Genomic DNA, 13,550 nt, shown 5'->3' on the forward strand with positions numbered 1-13,550 from the left:
ATCTCTTTGGATGTCTTTGTTAAACCGTTCCTTGAAAGAATGACTGTTTGATTCATGGACCAAAACTATGTTAAAACTACTTTTTTTTTAAATAGTTGTGAGTGTGTGCGCTCTAATATCTAAAGTTTAAGCTCACATCTGGTCTATTAAGCGTCTTCCAATGACCTTGTTTCCCCTGTGGAGCTGCCCCCCCACCCCACTCTGACCGTGATCCGGCTCCTCTGTGCAGCTTGGTGGTGTCTGGCAGAAGCTGTAGATGGATGGGTGGTCATGTCCTGTCGCTAAACTGACGCCTCCGCCCTTCCGATGGCTGATAAATGGTCTTTTACCTGAGTGATCACAACTCAGGTGCACAGAAGGATCCAAGGTAGACGGGAGGGGAACCAGATTATTCAGACTCGTTCAGGAACCAAGCTAATGGAAAATTAAGCTACAAAGAAGCCAAAAAACAAGTTGATTAGTTTCCAACAAACAGACAATAATAGAGGCAGAGAATCAACGTGTCTTTGTCATAAATAGTCTGATCTCATAGTATGTGTGTGAACTTTCAACTCATTGTCATAATTTTTCACATAAACGAAGCGTCATTATCTCTTAAAATGATTAAACTCTTTTCTAACATGACTTTCTATTTTCAATATTACCTGATTTAAGTCTAACAATAGCTAGAATTGTGAGACACGCATAATTGGCGGTTGCCAGTGTTGTACACAAAACAGGAATTGTTGTGGTGGCATTACAGAATAAAAGAATAAAACATGATTACACATTAAGCAATACATAAATCATATTTTTCTTCATGTAATAGTAAGAGATAAAACATTTTAAATTCATGTACCACAACTTTAACGACAACAATTGACAAAACAAAGCCTTTTTTCCCAACTGAACAAGCCAGTAGAAAACAAAGACAGGTGCAATTGACAGATAAGAGCTACAAACTAAAATCTTCAAATTTAAACAATAAAAGTTATCTTTAAAGCAAGGAATTACAGTCACGTTCAAAGTGGGCAAGCCGCCAGGGGGCGCCACAAAGGCCTCAGAAACTTGGATGTAATATAATAAATTATAAAATACTATGTTTTTTATTCCATTTTCCTTAGTCCAAGTAGCTCGTAACTAGTTAGTAAGCTTATTTTCTCCAGTTCTTATCCTTTGACTGTTTGAGAAAATATAAAATAGCAACATTAAGCAGTGAAAACACTGTCAATAATGTGTTATGCTTAACAAATAATAAATAACCAAAAGGAAATAAAAGATAAAAATACTCTCTGAAAGTACATGTTCATGTATATATTTAAAGCGTCTGCTGTGTTTTTTAAAAACAATACAAATGAAATATGAATCAAATCATGACCAATGACGTGCAAACAAAACAGTAAAAAAAAATGTAAGCCCTCTTGACGCAATTGAGTTTGAGACTCTTATTATAAAAGTATAAAAAGATAAAATAACAATTCTGCTTTTATAATTGTACGAGGATTGTTTGCGCTACAATACTTTATCATGCCACTGCTTTATAGTTATGGACTTGACTACGATCTCACAAGTGACTGTACAACACATCCATGGAGGTGGCATCTCTTGTGTGACTTTTATTCACATTCCTCTCAGGCGGGATAAACAGTGGTGACAATAAATAATGTAAGCATGTATTAATCTTTCAAAGCGCTTTGCTTTTTGAAAACATCCCTTCCAGCATTTAGGAGATGATTTGTCGCTCCTGAACAGACTCCAGGATGAATGTAAAGCTCTTCACTGGGAGGAAAAGTACAATCTCTGTTTCAGAGGCATTAAAATGAAGAGTGGTGAAAACCATAATCCATTGTTCATCCTCAATGAATCCACCTCAAACGTGAATGAAGGCTCAAAGCTTCATGTCATTTGTTCAACACGTGTCTCCAGCAGCGGTTGTGACGAGGAGGGATGTTTCCAAAATGCTTCTGGGCAAGTATATGGGAAGGCGTTGTGAGTAATGGCATGAAGAGGAACAAGGATGGGACGTAACGGATGACATGGAATTCATGCACAACCATTTAAAGAGAGGAGACCGGCTTCACTCCAGCGGGCTGACGGCTTTTACACATTCCTCTTGCGTCTGGATAATTCAGCACTGGTTGATCTGTCTGAGAGAATAGTTGAGACGCACATTAACGTCAGAAAAACGCGGTTCCTGGTGTGTCATTCGCTCGTAACTTTCCTCGTCACTCTTATTTGTGTCTGCTTTTTTTTCCCCACACCAGTCATGACGTGTTTCTCCCTCTTTTGCTCCATACTTTTCTCTCCATCTGCACAATCTGCTCTCTGGGCACCAATAAATGTCACATTGTATCATTCACTTTGACCGGCGGCCAATTCCAGAGCCAGACATCTCAGATGGCCGGTGAGAGCCCATCTATCGCACCCGCAGCCCCATTGTTTCATCATGTTCTGTCCGGTCCTCTCCTTTTCACCACACCTTTCGGCTTCATCCTCTCTGTGTCGAAGCTTCAGCATCTGAATATTGACACACATTTGATATCGAAACTCTTCATGCTATTCAATAAACAACTAAAAAAGCACTTAGAAAGAACCGGCCCCTGCCATGATGCACAATTACACCCATGCTGGGATTTCATTTCATCCAAAATGACTGCTACACTTTTATTTTATCTTTAAAATTGAATTGTTTCTGAGTGTGTTGATGAAGCCTCCCAGAACAGACCCACAAACAACCCCCTGGTCCAGACGGTGTTTCAGAAATCTGCCAGAATTTAAAGATCCTCTACTTGTCCAGTAAGGGATTGGCATTTCACAAACTTTGCCTGAGTAATCACAGCAGGAAGGGTGATAGTTCAGGGCAATAAGTTTCATTAATCCATTAGTCCGAGTTTCCCAAAGCAAGAAAGATTAGAAATTTGGGAAATGATCAAGCTGAACCTTCGGTGACCAGGTCAACAACACGCTTCCTGCAGATGCAGAGTCTGTGAAAATGCTATTCACCACTGAAACCATTAACAGATGTCTTCACAGGCAAAATGTGTGTTCGTGTATGTCTTGGATAATATACTGTAATGAACTTATCTTCATTGGATATCATCTGTGAAAGCTCCCCCACTCCTCAGGATCTGTGTCAATATTCTTCCGATGATAAGAAAACCCCACACCAGGTGGAATTGGCATTTCACAAACTTCGAGTGAGTAATCACAGCAGAGGAGGGATATTTCAGGGCAATAAAGTCCATTAGCCCGACTTCCCGAAGCAAGGAGGATTAGAAGTTTGACGAACGGTCAAGCTAAACCTTCAATGACCAAAGAGTTCAACACTTCATGGTGAGATTCTGACCATCCAAGATCAGATAAGAACTTTTATGGCTTCCTGCAGACGCAGAGTTTGTGAAGATGCGAACCAACATTGAAAGTGCTAACAGATGTTTTCACAGGCAAAATGTGTGTTTGTGTATGTCTTGGATAATATACATTGAAATGTTTATTACCTGCTTAAAGAAATATACTTGTAAGTGAATGGAGCTACGTGCAAGCTGTTCGAAGTTATCAAAATGAAGATAGAAATCACATATGAAATATAAGAATTGAATTAATCATTATCAAAACCTTCATTTTGCTAATCCTTATCCTAAATGTGTCATGTTTGATGTTATTTTAATGTCCGCGCTCCGTGGGAAACACATCTAGGAAGAACAAATCAATTTAAAGCATGTTTAATGTACATTTGATTTTTCTTGTGTGACGCGAAGAAAAGACAACTAGAGAGGTAAGAAGGAGGTGGGGTGTCAGTTTTGAGGATCCTTTTCCCGCCGAAGAATTGTCAACCAATCATAAGGGTTTGCCCCTTTTTACGATCGCTGAGTTTCAGCATAAGAACTGTGTTCAACTTAGAGAAAATCGTGTTGTTTCCTCCAAAAGAAAGGGTGTACCTCTTAACATCAGAGTGTACCTCATAACATCAGAGTTTATCACCTCCCGCGTGATAAACTGGGTCATCACCAACTTTGCCTTCAAGACGAAACTCCGTCTTCCTGACTTCAGCTCCTGCAAGTCCAAACTGAGGACCGCGCTAGAGGACCCGTTGATAGAAGTCAGCATCCTTCCAGACTCCGCAAAGTTTTTGTGAGTCTTTTTCAATCTTGACCAGCCTGGTCCGATTGTTCCAATATTCACAGCACGTCTCCCCGACTGTGAATCTCCATCAAGAAGCAAGCAACCCGTGAATCATCCTTACCTCCCGTAAGAAGCAAGTGTTCCTGACCTAAAAGACTTTCCCTCAGCGAAGTTAACATTCCAGGCGTTCAGCGCTGTTCACTTGAGGTGTCTACAACCAGGAAGCCGACACTGTGATTCATCGGAACGTTCGGTGAACCGAGCGCAATCGCTTGGCCCCCTCGTCAAAAGAACTTTGATTCCCTCGTTCCTAACCCTCTCATCCTCATCGTCATCTCCTTCACCCCATCCTCACCTCCAACTCCGTTGGCATCCACTCACTTGCCACCTTCATCTGGTCTCCAGCTGCTGCCTAAACCTCCATTCAACATCTACCGTCAAGTAAGAAGCTGATCACTTCATCTTGAACAAATTGATTTGTGTCTGGGTTGTTTAATATGCGGGTAGTCCAGTAAGATTTGTATACGATTCTTTTCCCTTTTCCATTTTTGTTCTCGGTTCCGAAACTTACCATAACATACTCATTTTTGTCATTCATTATTCAATCCTTTTTAAATAAATGTATAAAACGTCACGTCGTTGTACGCGTCTCTATTCTGGTGTAATTAACGGTCAATTTAAGAGCCTCTTACTCATTAAAGAACAGATAATCACGACAAAAAATAGTAGTTAACTTCAGTTAAATGAGATTGATTAAAACTAGTGTTTCATAGTTAATTAATTAGGCCAATTAATTAATTATTATCCATCTACATTTAATAGTTTCCCTTGCACTATAAAACAAGGGTGTTGTCCCTTTTCTTCAGGTAAATCTTACCTAGAGGCAATTTTAAAGTTAAATCTACCAGAACTTAGATGTTATGAAAATAAACCTTTTCATAAGGAATATAAAAGTACTACACATGAATTACCTGATCACTTTAGTTATTTGTAAAGTTATGCTTCCATAGGACTAGGAACTCTATAGCGCCCTGCCAGTTGTGGTCTTTTTTTTTCTCCAGTAGAAAAGGTAATTGAAAGCGTAAAAGCAAGCTTTTATTTAATAGTTTTCTTGATTTCTCAGTACAAAAAAAATTCAAAATGGACGGCTGCAAGTAGATTTAAAAAGAGAAAAAAACATCTCTACATCTATAGCCTACACCTTTCTATAAGCTGCAGATGTCCACACTGTAATTTTTAAATTAAAAAATACAAACAGAAGTCATTACCCGGATTTTTCAGATCTGATCGGACCTAAGAAGGGTTAAGAGGGAGTGTTAAGATACAGGCTTTTCCCAAATGTTTTCTTAACTGCCTTCTTAGGAGAACATTCACCCTTCATTCAAGTGTGTTTCCCCTCTGGGGATGAATAAAGCTTTTCTATTCTATTCTATTCTTGTGTAGTCTTAGGGCAAAGGTGAACCGGATGCCCCGAAAACAAATGTGTTTGTGTTATCCCTTGCGTTGTCCCTGGGTCAAGTACCACGACCTCCACCACTACATAAGTATTTATGGAAGCTTTTTTTTTTTTTATAAGCTTCGTAAGAAGCTCTTATTGGAAGCTGTCCACCGCGGGGGTGCTGAAACGAAATCAATCGTTTCTATCAGCGCAAAAGTCACAGGACTTTGGCAACTCCTTTATGAAGAGTAGAGTAGTTGGATCCTCTATCTGTTAATTGAGTTTCGTGAAATTCCATGTGTTTCATTAGGTTAAATTATAGTGTCCTCTCAATAGCCATTGTATTCAAATTAGGAATAACAGTGTTTTGATTTTGATTTCAAGAAAAAACCTCCAAAAACTTCTTGAATCCAAATGGACCTACAGAACACCACAGACAGTAATTCTGTTCAGTAATAAATGTGATTCTGCTCTTCGGCTAGTTTATGAAAAATAAAATAAAATAATTTCATTTCGGCTGAAGAGGACATTTCTGGGTCTGCATGAATTCCCGGAAAACAAAAATTAAATGAAATATACCAATAGACTTTTCCTGTGGTGAAGTGAAGCTACACGGAGCCAAAACTGTCTCCAGAGCTAATAAAGAGCAGGCAAGCCTCCAGATAAGGCGATTTGTGGAGTTCCAGCATCAGTTTCACAACATGTGAGCCTGGAAGGATCCTCAGCGGTTTGCAATGATTCCAGTTACCTGCACAGAAACAGACACAAACCTCAGCAAAGGTGTGCATCAAGGAAATTCTTAGTGAAACCAATGCCTGAAAACTTTTTCTGCTCCAGTTAGAGTTTAAACGTCTGTGAGGTCGAACCAGACTCACACGTCATCATCTCATAATAATGACCTTTGAAGGTGAATACCCGTGAGGTCGCGACCTTATGTCGTTTTCAGCAAATTGATCACGGAACACCAGTGCTTCCCACATATTGTGCTGTGCAACTTTAATGCCCGTATGTTCACACAGATGATATTAAATGTTTGCGCTCTATATCTGTACGTCCTCGTGGTCAGTGCGATGTTTACCTGCTGTAATCATTTATTATTTACAGTGGAGAGCGCTGGTCAAACAGAAGACAGGCGGTGAACTTACACCCGTTGTAGTGTCTTACTAATCTTATCACGCAGCAACAGAAATTAAAACTTTTTTATTCATGTTGGTTTCCAGGTTTTGATATGCAGGAGACTGTTCACACAAACAAGTCATGTGATCTTTTAAAAGATGGTGGAGGACGTGTCTTGAAGTGAGATTATCTTTTTAAAAACAAACAGAACTATGAAGAAATGAAAATATCTTTCGTCTTTGTAGAGGTGCTAAAGAATATGTGCATTTTCTTTGGGTTGCATTTAACCTTCCAGACGTTAGGACAAATATATCCTTGTTCCTATAGTATTACAATACATTGTATCATTGTCCATATATCGTAATACGCAATGTTTCGCCAGATGTTTACTAATGCACAGCCCTAGTCATTGGTAAAAATGTGTCAATAGTGGCCAATAGTAAAAATAGTAAGTAAGTAAGTTTTTTTATTTATAGAGCGCTTTTCCAGGCCAGGGTAACAAAGCGCTTAAACAATCAAAACAATATTCAATAAAGTATATACTTTAAAGGTCAATATAAAACTGATAACACAACAGGAGTTCCAGAAAATCAAGGAAAAGCCTGAACGAATAAAAATGTCTTAAGATGTTTCTTGAAGGAGTCAGTAGATCATCAAACACAGAGGGAGAGGAAGATCGTTCCAAAGCTTAGGAGCAACAGTCTGGAAGGATTTCTCTCCTCTGGTCCTGAAGTAGATTCTGATCCACAGACCTCAGAGCCCGAGCTGGGGTGTAAGGCTGGATCAGATCACTGATGTAAGGAGGAGTCTGACCATGAATAGATCTGAAAGTAAAAAACAGAATTTTAAAGTTGATCCTGAAAGAAACTGGCAGCCAGTGAAGAGTTTTAAGGATCGGAGAAATGTGAGTTCTTCTACTAGAGCGGGTCAGCGGAATCAACTGCAGGCGAGACAGCTCCTTCTTTTTAAGACATGAAAACAAACTGTTACAATAGTCCAGACGAGAAGACACAAACACATGGATTACAAGCTTAATTGTTGTGACAACATTTTCCTAAATTTAGAGATTTTTCTCAGTTGAAGGAATTTATCAAATACAACACCCAGGTTTCTCAGGCTCAGTTTGACAGACTGACCTAAGTCACCCAAGTACTGACTCAACCCTGGAATCTTATCATCAGGACGAATAACCAGAGTGTGCCCAGAAAGGTAGTGATTAAGACTCTTTTCACTTTGAATTCAATTTTTTGAATGAGACTTTTAATGCGTGTTTTAACAATGTAAAGATTGGGGCTGGGTTTGTTCATGAATGGTAGGAGTTTTTAACAGACTCTCGTTAAGTTAACAAGTATATCAGTTGCTTTCAATGAGACCATCAGTATGAACGCACCTTTAGACCTTTCTGCTGTAGATAACAGGTTACATTTATTTTTCTTTCTCTCAAAGATGTCTCTTTCTGCTTGTCATAAACAGATCAAAGGACTTCTCTTCACATTCATCAAACCCTCGTCATGACATGAACACACTTTCATTTATATACAGTATATTTCTCTTTACACTGGATTGAATGCTTGTCCAACTCAACATTCAGTGGTCTTTAATTCCAATCCACAACTTGTGAGATCTTTCCTAGACGATTCATCAACTTCACAAAGACAGAACTCTTTTTGACTTTGTATCATCTGTTTACCTTCAAGCTTAAATAAGTAGGAAGCGAGAGAAGTCATGAGACGGTTCAGGAGCACCTGTTGAAGTCACTCCAGACGCTGGTGTTGGTTACATTTAATTTCTAATAGTCGAGCTGACTTGTAAACAACTGTTACGGTCCTGCGGGTGAGCGCTCACCTTCTGCTCAGCCTTCCTGCTCCTGCTTCTTCTCGATCTGTCAAGCAGGTGACAGGGTCTCGTCCTGGTGGATGAGCACAACAACCACTTGTGACAACCATTTATGTGTGATTAATGGGCCGGCGAGAGCAAAGTGTGGGTGTAGGTCAAAGTCACTTCCCAACCCATGCAGATCGTCGCAATTAGTGGGCTTGTGATAGGATTTCTCTTCAGATTATTTTCCGCAGAGGGTGAGAAGAAGACATTTTGATGTGCTCTACAGATATCTGATTTTTCCCCTTTGCTGGAACAACTTTGGAATGACCCTGGGTTTAATTACACCAGCAAAATATGCATATGCTTAAATACCAAATGTTTCAATTTGATGCCTAAATCATGAAAAGTTTAGTGTCAAAACTATTTAAAAAATAATAATAAAGAGAGTGTCTTATATTAGAGAATTAGAGAATTATTATATTAGAGACTAAAGATCATGATTATTAAGTATTGTTTTAAATCAACAATGTATCTTTAAGACGTCGAAATGGCCTAAAGTGGGAGATTTACCTTTGATATACAATCATTTGTTCATTAAGATCATCGTCAAAATCTCTTGTCATTGTCATTACGACTCCATTAAATAAAAGTATTAAAGAGAAGATGAAAGGAAGAGAAGAAGAAAAAGAAGAAAGAAGACTATAGCAGGAGGAGAAGAAGAGAAAATTGGGCAAAATGCAAAAGAAAGTGAAGTAAAAAAGATGAAGATGACAATAAAGAAGAAGATGAGAAGAGAAGAAATGTCCAAAATTAAGAAGACAAAGGGCAGAACAAGAAGAAAATAAGTATGTGGAAACGGCAGAGATGGAAGATGAAGGAAAAAAAGTGGTGAAGGAAAACAGGAAGGCAAAGAAGAGAAGAAGAAGTGGATGACGAGGAGAAAATGAAGAAAATGTTTATGAGGAGAATAATAAAAAGAGGAGGAGCATGGGTAGGAAGAGAAGGGAGAGGTAAAGGAAAAAGAAGAACCGAAGACAACAAAGAAGATAAAGAAAAATAAAATTAGCTTTAGAGGTGAAGAAGAAAGGAGGATGAAGAAAAAAGATAACAAAGGATGTGGATAGGCAGAATTAAAGAGGAGGAGGAGAAGAAAAGAGAAGGATAACGTGAGAAGAATAAGGGGGATGAGAAAGATGGAAAAAAAGAAGTGGACGATCCTAAACAAAATCTTCTGTCCGTCTATCTAATGGAAGGATTATGTGAATCAATTCTAACTCCATGACGATGGATCACCATTAAAGAGCCCTGATCACCATTTTATCAGCCACTTTTGTCGCCCCAACATCTCCTGAAAGTTCAGCCTCCATGTGACAGCCTATCACAACCAAGTGTCCTTGTAATCTGCCGGGTGAGCGGTGGGAGGGGCGGGCGGCGACGTTTGATTCATGGCTCTGTCTCGACTACAGAGATGAATATTGCGATGTAATTATCACCTCACTGACCACAGCAAATGAAATAAGAGTAAGCGTAAGACACACGGACAGCGCGGCAGGTATGTTATTAGAGCTTTAACCCCACACAGCGAGGGCGGATTCAAACACGGCGGATAAATGAAAGAATGATTGGATGCGTTGAGCCGGTGAGGACAGGGAAGTATGGAACATCCTAATGAGGGGAAATATCATTATCTCCAACACAACAATTTGACTCGGACCTGAAGCCCGAAGTCACAAAATGTGTTTTCAAAATGACCTCAATCAGCTCAAGAACTATTACACAAGAAGAGTATTTTACATTTCTAATGCAAATATTAACCCTTGATGTACTAATTATTTCCTTGTACACTGTTAATAAGCAGTATTACATCCATGTTTATGGTGAACTAAGTTCCATGGTAGAATATAAGATAATATTAAAGTTCACAGCAGAAACAGGAAACTAATAAGTACATATTAGATCAAACAAGTAGTGAAATAAAATAACAATAATATATAACATAATGATGATAACAATATAATTACATAGTCATGCCGAACAAGATCCTATTAAGTGTTCATTAACTTGCAAAGGTGCTGTTTATACAAATGAATAAGTAGTTTATTACTGGTAATCTCCATGTTTTGTTTTATTTTACGTCAGGACAATGAACCTTGATCTCAACTGAACATCCCATGACTATGATCACATCCTGCACAGAGGTTCAATGAGCGTCAACGACTAAAATATATTAGATCTGTTTCTTTGCAGGATGACGGAGATCATTTTATATTCATGTTGAACAGATTATTACAATTAAGCAATGTTTCTGTTGACCATCTGGATTCAACAATATTTTAAAGATTGAAGATTGTCTGTCTCAGCGATGCATTAAGCCTTGTGTTTTACTTCAGGGTCCCGAAAACAAAAGTGTTCGTGGTATCCATTGTTTCGTCTCTTGGTCAAGGTGAACGACATCCCTGGCTTCCATAAATGCATATGCAGTGGTGGAGGTCGTTCACCTTGACCCAGAGACGACACAAGGGATACCACAAACACATTTGATTTTGCACATTCAAGATAACACAAGGGTTAATGAGCAGAGCAAGCTCTCTCTCCTTCTCCGGTGTGAAATGCTGTCAATATATTTCAAATGCTAAAAAAATGTTTCAGTTTGATATAAAAATGCATTTAAAGCAATAATATTCAGTATGAAAATAATTACAAACTTAAAATACTATATAAACTGCTTGGCAGAGGTCATATTTAAGCTCATACAATCATGTACTTGTGTCTACATTTAATCGACTTTCCAGGGTGTCCCCCTGCCTTAATGATGGATACAAATAGAAACTGAAATCATTACATAATGTATCTAATTACGAAGGATTTTTGTCCAAACTTCAGCGTCTCACTCAAGTAAACGCTCGCTCCGTGACTATCAACTCCTGATCTCCGTGTTAATCTTAATCCAGATCTTGGGGGACGGATTGCGATCTCTGGTTGTCCACCTCAGATGTGTGTGTATCTTCCACTTCCTTCATATCCAACAAGTCAATTTCCATTCCCTGCTCCGCTGCTGATTTATGGTGTGCTATTGTTGTGCCGCTCTGATATTGTTCAACAGCGCACACTGGGATTGCCTCCTCAGACCCTTGCCACTCCACTGTCACTGCCGGGGCCCCCCGAGGCCCCAACACTCCCTCTAATTGGTTCGGGAAGGATTTGGCAGCCTTTGAACTACAGAGCGACAGAGAGGAAGAGAGAGTGAGGCAGAGAGATTGCGAGACAGAACCAGACTTTGTGTGGATCAGTGTGTGTTTTTTTCTTTTTTAACGTCCTCAGCAAAATCAGTAACAAACAGAGGAAAACAAGCACCGACCGATGCTTCTACAGCAAAGCATGTTACTCAGAACATATTGACATGTGCAGCAATGCACGTCGCATGTAAAGCGGGGCGCTCCGCTCGGGTCGGATTGGAAAATGGAGTTGCGGCGCATTCACATGCAGGCACAGACAGGGCAGCTAAATCGTGTCAGACAGACAGAAAACTGTCAATTAAAAATGATCTCTGAAATCTCCGGCTATTTTGGAGTCAGACCCACCGCTGCCCTGTCCCGTCTGGAGTCTGATGAGCGGAGTCAGTTATCAGAGACTCCCTTCCATCAGGCCCACCGTTCGAAGGGCAAGCTAGTTGAGGAAGTGCATGATCCAAGGAAAACGTGTTCCACTCTTTTAAAAAGGAGTAATCCTGAACGTGAGTGACAGTTGGAACCAGCTCGCAGACACACCAGGTCGGAAGTCAAGAGTGTGCGTGACGGAGGAGAGGAGCGGACGGAACATCGACTTTCTAATCCGACACTTTTAAAACTTGACAAAAGTGACGTAAAAAGTGAAACTGTCTATTGAAGTCATCAGGTTTTGTCGGTTTTTAAACACGAGATTGACAAATATTCAAATTTATAACCAGACTGTTTCTTTACTGCCAGCTTTCATTGTTTCAAATTACAGTTATGTTTAAATTGCGACTAAAGTGTTGAGTGTGTCTTAAATAGATGTTGGACTCTATTGTGTATCATCAGTATGTTTGTACAAAACTCTCTTTTCATTGAAATGTTTACATTAGAAAATGTGCTTAAGCCCCGCCCACTGAAAAGACTAGTCATACGCAAATCTTGTTCGCCATAACCTCTGCCGCGCTGCTGTGATTGGTCAAGCATCAAGGTTTGTCACCGCGCGTCATCAATCTCTACCTCTAAGGGACTTGTTGTATAAACAAAGCAGGACATGATTGCAGCTAGCTGGAGGAAGAGTGAAGCCATTATTACGTCATAATAGACTTTGCTCTCGTAACCTCTCGTTCGCCCAGATTTCTTACGGGGGAGAACTTTATTAAGTAATAAGTTCAAAACATGGTCATGATGAGGGACTTACTGCGTCTTGGAGAAAGACTTCAACATTAAACAACGCAAACACACTGAAAAACAAGGGAATGCAAAAACATCATGATCACGAAAACTAAAATAACGTCGTGTAAGTTCAATGATAGGCGGCCATTTTAGTTTTGAGCCTTGAAGACATTATTGTCCATAAACCATGTTTTTGGTGAAGGTTCAGGTGGTGTTACAGGTGTCTGCTGCTCAGGCGTTGGGAGAGAAGATGTCCTCCCTGCTGCAGCCGGGGTGTGAGAGGGAAGAAGGTGAGGGTGAGGGGGGGGAGGGTCTCAGTGATGGATGGTGAAGGCCAGCTGAGCATATTGCTCCCTTAATAAAAGCTGCCCCGCCATCCACAGGCAGCTAAGCTTCCCTCCGTCGCTCCCTCCACCCTCCTCACGCCGCCATTTTAAAGAGAAAACTGGTTTAGGTGTCAGAAAGAGTGATGCCCCTCGTCAGAGTCTGAGTCTCCCCGCAGCACGACCCGCTGCTATATACTACACACTTGTGTTTTTATTTCTCTAAATTAAGCTTCCAGACCAGGGAGAGAAAAAAAAAGCAACAACCACATAAAAGCTTCAGGTGGAAACAGCGTGATTCTTCCAGACGGACGGCGTTATGATAATGAGCTGAAGATTCCAGGGATCTTCTCACCTCCAGCATGG

Source organism: Callionymus lyra, chromosome 4 (genome assembly GCF_982586985.1).
Source record: "Callionymus lyra chromosome 4, fCalLyr1.hap1.1, whole genome shotgun sequence".
Taxonomy (NCBI): domain Eukaryota; kingdom Metazoa; phylum Chordata; class Actinopteri; order Syngnathiformes; family Callionymidae; genus Callionymus; species Callionymus lyra.